Below are 5900 nucleotides of genomic sequence, written 5' to 3'. Positions count from 1 at the left end.
CTAATTCATATGTTGTTCATGATGCTTATTTATTGATGTTGCTCATGCTTTACATACTCAGTACATTCTACGTACTGACGTCCTTTTGTTTGTGGACGCTGCGTCATGCCCGCAGGTGCACAGGAAAACAGGCTTGATCCATAGCTGCCTATTCGGAGATTACATAGAGAGCTCCATTTCCTTCGGAGCCATATCTTTTGGGTACTCATTCTTTTGTGTATATAATTATGGGCATAGCGGGGTCCTGTCCCGCTAGTGTGATATGTTATACTCTTAGAGGCTCGTAGACATGTATGTGTGTGGGTAGATGTGTTTGGCCTTGTCGGCCTATGTCTTGTATATCATTATGTCGGCCACGTTGGCCCATGTATATTGATGTGGCATAAATGCCTATGATGATATAAATGTGCGGTTGTCCATATGGGACCAGTTGACGAATGAATGGAAATGCATGTATAATTATGTGGCTCACCTAGATGTAAGCATAAGTGTAAGCTAAGAGGGTGCCCGGGTGGGCTAGCACCGGGTGCTCGTCGCAGCCCCGAGTCGGGTTGTGACAGTATGTTTGGGGTCCTTAGTTTTAGAGTAAGTTTTTTTTAGTGGGACCATGAGTATGACTTGAATATGATTGTTTGTGTTAGCTTTAAGTCACATTGTTCTCCTAAGATGTACTTTGGTTAAGCTTTGTGAGAAGTGAAAGTAATATCAAACTCCTGTTCATCTTCTTCACTATGTATTAGAAGTCAATTTCTTTTGTGGCATAACCAGGGAATATAATTGATACGCTATTTTGCCTGCTAATGTAATTTGCGAAAAACGAATATTCTTCGATAAAAAGAGATCTATTTGTTGTCATGTAGTGATTCCACTTGGTTTTATAGGGAATGTTTGAATGAACCTAAATATAGATAACACAATTACCTGCTTGTGTCCCCTTTATCATATTAGTTTGTGAATAGATCATTGTTCCTTGCTTGTATAGTGAACCTCTAACAAAGAACCTTTAATTGATCTTAACCTATGTGTGTGTTATTTGGAATGGGATAAGATGTTAAATCTTGTGCCTGATAAAGCAACAGGAGTTATTTCTGAACATGTTGAGTCCGCTAGTAGTAAATTTGTCTAAGCGTGCCTCTTAAATCTTTAGGGTTTGAAGCGTAACCAAGTTTCATTATCTTTAAAAGGAAAACTGAAATAACTACTGTTCCTAGGGATTAGGTGTTCTTTCTTGTTAGAAACTCTAACTACTTCTCCGTAAGATGATTTGGTAGATTTGTAGGATTGTTTAAATCTTCTTGAGTTCACTGCAAAGTATTTGAGTTAATTATTTAGTTTGTGGCATTAAAGCTCAAGTTACTTCACTTATTGTTAAACTGTTAAATTGGGTAAATCCTTGAAGTTTTTTATATCCAAACAAGTAGTGTGAATTTGTTTTGAGTTAACAATATATGTGCTAGAACTCTTGAACGGGCAGTAGTTCAAGTTTCTTGCCGCCCCCTGTATGATCCCCAGCCCATTTGTTTGGACAGTGCATTCTCCACTGCAGCTTTTTTTTTAATAGCTGAGTTGTGATTTCTTATATAGATCCCTAGATTCAGCAAATAGTTTATGAGCTTTCGCCTAACAACAACTAGTTTTACCGTTAGAGTTTACTGAAGATTAGATCGTTCGTTTAATTCTGGACATAAAAAATGGAACCTTAGCATGTCTAAAGATTATTGAAATCTATCTCTATGCTAAAATGCTACTTCTCTATTAACTGGTTGCGTGTGATCACTCTATGCTTTTTATTAACAGAACCATGACGATAAGAAGATATCTCTGAAATGTTTATGTGATTCATTGAGTCTATTATGATCTTTAGTTTCAGATAATTGTGTCATTGAGTCTATTATGATCTTTAGTTTCAGATAATTGTGTCATGAAAGGAGTAGAACTCTTAAAGAAGCATGATTCTGAGCCTTCAGAAATCAAAGCTCCCACAGTTAGATGCGAAATCGAGGGATATTATATTTATATTCATAAACGTGGGGTGGCGTATCCTTTTTACTAATCATTCTCGTTTGTATTCTTGCGAGGTACAAATAAACAAGTTCAGGGAATACTACAAGGGCGAATATTGCACAATTGGAGCATACATGTGGAATCCAAGCAATATGGAATGACAAGAAGAGAAGTAGTAGGAAACAAGGCAAAGACTTGGACATCTAGAGCTTTCAGATGAAGAATAAAGGAAGAACGGAATTGCAACAAAAGGTTCAAGAAGGCGAGGAGATAGGCTTATCTGATTAACCTTTCTCCACCTTCATTCTCTCCCTCCCTTTAGTTATTTTGAAAATATCCTGTTTACTTGTTTTATTTAAGTATTGTTGGAACCTTTATAGATTAGAACCTAAGATTTAGAGTTGCCAAAACTGATTTTCAAAGCCATGTATAAAACAGATGTGAAATACGAATTACTCTTAATGCTTGCTTTTTATAATTTGACTCTAAAATGAGATTGATATATTAACTTTGAGTGTTTGAACATAAATGACTTGGATTTAAGAACCAAATTGAATTTAAGGAAGGATGAGAGATTAGAAACAGATAAGGTGAACCTACGAGGATTATTATAATGGTATGCCCTAATAAAAGGGAGAACTTTACTTGAAAAATAGAAGATTTTTAAAGGACTTTTAAAGGGTAGGCTTATGTGGTGTTCTACTTAAGTTAAGCGACCTCGGGTCTTAACCTAAGTGTCCAAGCATGAAACCCGGCACCCGAGATGTGATATTTTGCATAAATGACATTCCTTATTACGGAAATATAAACCTGAGCAATTTTTATCAAAACAAATTCATAACATTAAGGCACACTATTAGAAACCGTAGGTAAACCGCAATTGAGGGGATCCTTAATACCGGGGTGCCTAACACCTTCCCCGGGGATCACCAGAACCCTTACCCATACTTTGGTTAGATTAAGTTTCTTTTAAAATTTAACCATTTTAAATGAACCCTTTTCGAATTGGTTTTTCCTAAAAATTAGGTGGCGACTCTAAAAAATAAGTCTATTTAGAGTACCATTACGTAGAAGTATATTTTTTCCTTTTTCCTGGAACGATTGACAACCATACTTCCCTGAGACACTTTCCTTTTTAAATGAGGCAAGTACAAATGCGAATCGGAAAAAATAGAACCGCTACCACCCTCTCTACAAATATCATAAAAGACATTAGCTTGCTGCACTGCTTGCACCTATGGTTGGGCATGCCCCTTAGTAAACTTTTGGAAATCATTTTGCATAGCCGCAATCTGTGTTAATAGTGTCGTATAGTTATCCACTTCAAGAACTCTGAATGCCTTCTTAATTACACCTCTGCTTATGTCACCTTGTCAATCTAGACTACTCTGAGAGAACCTGTTCAAGAGGATAAACAGTTCCTCATAGCTAAGATCAAGAGTCTTCCCCCTGCTGCAGAGTCTAATAATATCTTCGTGTGAGCATCCAGACTCTCGATAAGTGTGTGTGTGTGTCAGAACCTCATTCGATTGATGATTATGATGATGAGGACAATCTTTGAGAAGAGTCTCGAACCTCTCCCATGCATGATATAAACTCTCTCCATTTTTTTGCCTAAATGACATGATTTCACTCCTGAGCCTTGCTGTCTTCCTAGAAGGGAAGAACCTTGTCAGAAATTTCCTTGCTAAATCATCCCAATAAGTAATGGATCTTGCTGGTTCTGCGAACAACCAGCTTTTTTCTTCCCCAAGTAGAGAGAATTGGAATAGTGTAAGTCGCACATAATTAGTAGTGACCCTTGCAGTAACATAAGTATCAGCAATCTCCAAAAAAGTTTGGATGTGTCGCTAAGGATCCTCATGGGAAAAACCCATGAACTGCCCACCAGAGTTAAGCAGCTGAATCATAGGATGTTTCAGCTCGAAGTGACCCTCGATGTTGGGCTTGACAATGCTCGAAGTGACACTACCCACGAGGCATGCAACTTCCGCGCTGTCACTAGTGGAACCTGAGCTACCATATCCACAGGTAATTCGACTAGAGCCTGCTGATTTTGAAATAAAGTTAACTCTCTCCTGCACTGGTGGAATAACCGTTCAGGCTCAGGATTGAATTCCTCAAGATTATTTTGATTATCAGGCCTTCGCATTCGACAGTAGTACATGCGTCAATAATAGCTCAGATTAAGACGTTAATACTTGAATAACTAAAGTAGTAATATATTTTCTAATAAAATCGTTAATTTCTAAGTCCCCGACAACGACGCCAAAATTTTGTTGTTCCCAAATGCATATGCAAGTATACGTTGTCACTAAGTAATATAGTGACTTATGATAGTCAGATATCATACTCACAAAGACTTATGATCAACGGCTAAACAAGAATGCACTTTTACTACTAATTACGCAAGTATGCGTATAAAGGATTGGCTATTTTGTAATTTATTACGAAAAGTAAAAGACTAACTTAATGCGTCACAATTTTTCACAAACATTGGTTCAAACTTGGTTTTAACACAGAGATATGAATATTCCAGGGTCGTGGTTGATTCATCAATCGTACTGAGTCATGCAAGTAATTCACCCTAGAAGCTTTATTCAAGATTGCAAATTAATAGGATTATTAGCTCTAGTAGTGTTCTCCCGAACCACTACTCGCCTATTCAAAACAGTTCGCCGCCTATATTTCTATGGAATTGACATGTAAAGAACGCAATTTGTTTACAGTATTTAATTGAATGCAGTGACTAAGTATATTCCTATCCTAGCCCAACTGTAGGGATTATCATATCAACTCTCTTTACTTCTTCTCTAATCTACAACAACTCTCCAAAGTTTGTATATTAAATAGTAGATAGAACTAGACTGTTATGCAGGCAATTAAGCAATTAAGAATAGAAGTAAAGAAACAATCGTATATGAATAAACTACTAAGATGAAAATACTATTCAAACGTCAATACTCATGGTTACATGACAACCCCAGAACTATTGAGTTTAGCCGCTCATAATCGGATTACAACAAATAGTTTTCATGTTTCGATCCAAGATAAGATGAATAAATGAAGGTAAAAGAGATAAACCTGCAAACAATGGCTTTTCTCCTTGATTTTCTCTATTAAAACATCCAAACCCCTCTCAAAATGACCTAGGGGTCTATTTATAGCGTTGAGAAATAATCCTCCAAGGCCCGTCTATAATGGGTCAAGACTTTAAAAAAATATTTCCTTCGGCCAAGTGAGGTTGCTGAGCGAGCCACGGCTTCGCCATAGCCTTGGCTTAGCGAGGCTGGTGTGTACTTCTATACTTGTGAAATTTCCACATTGGATCTTTGTTCTTTTCCTCTCCCCGAGCGAGATGCAAAGCCAAGGAGTGTCTCGCTTTGGACCTCGCCCAGTGAGGTCCTTCTTCCTTCCAAGACTTTAGCAAATTTTCCATCTTCTTCTTCTTCAATTTGGCTCAATGAGCTAAAGACAGGATGAGACACGTGCTCGCTTTGAGCCTCGTTCAACGAAGCCCCAGCTAATTTTCTTCCTTAGCGAATTCTCCACACTTTTAATGCTTTACTTGTTTCTCGCTGAGCGAGCTGTATAGCAAGGGGATGCCTCGCTTTGAGCCTTGCTCAGTGAGGTCTAGTGGCTTTCCTTGCCTTAGCGATCTTTTGCTCTTTTTCTCCGAATCGATGCATTTTCCATGTAAAATATCTTAATGCAACAATAACATCATAACGCAAGATTCAATACTAGTTAGGTGTATTTAGTGCAATTAGTCCTCAAAGCAAGTTAGAAACATGGGTAAAACACGCCGGTTAGGCGTATAAATACACCCAACATCAACACGGTATGGTAAGAGATGTGTCACCGTGACAAGGGCGCATGAAAAAGTTAAGATTGCA

The 5900-nt window shown here is 37.8% G+C and overlaps 1 non-coding gene across 1 annotated transcript; it reads left to right on the top strand.

The window, feature by feature from the left end:
• Positions 1-3540: 3540 nt before the first annotated feature.
• Positions 3541-3647, top strand: LOC132608426 (small nucleolar RNA R71). The gene has a single exon (XR_009570349.1). It is a non-coding gene; the product is annotated as a small nucleolar RNA R71 (small nucleolar RNA).
• The last annotated feature ends 2253 nt before the right edge of the window (positions 3648-5900 follow it).

Source organism: Lycium barbarum, chromosome 8 (assembly GCF_019175385.1).
Source record: "Lycium barbarum isolate Lr01 chromosome 8, ASM1917538v2, whole genome shotgun sequence".
Taxonomy (NCBI): Eukaryota; Viridiplantae; Streptophyta; class Magnoliopsida; order Solanales; family Solanaceae; genus Lycium; species Lycium barbarum.
The sequence above is the reverse complement of the archived record's forward strand: the minus strand, read 5'-3'. Positions and strand labels throughout refer to the sequence as shown.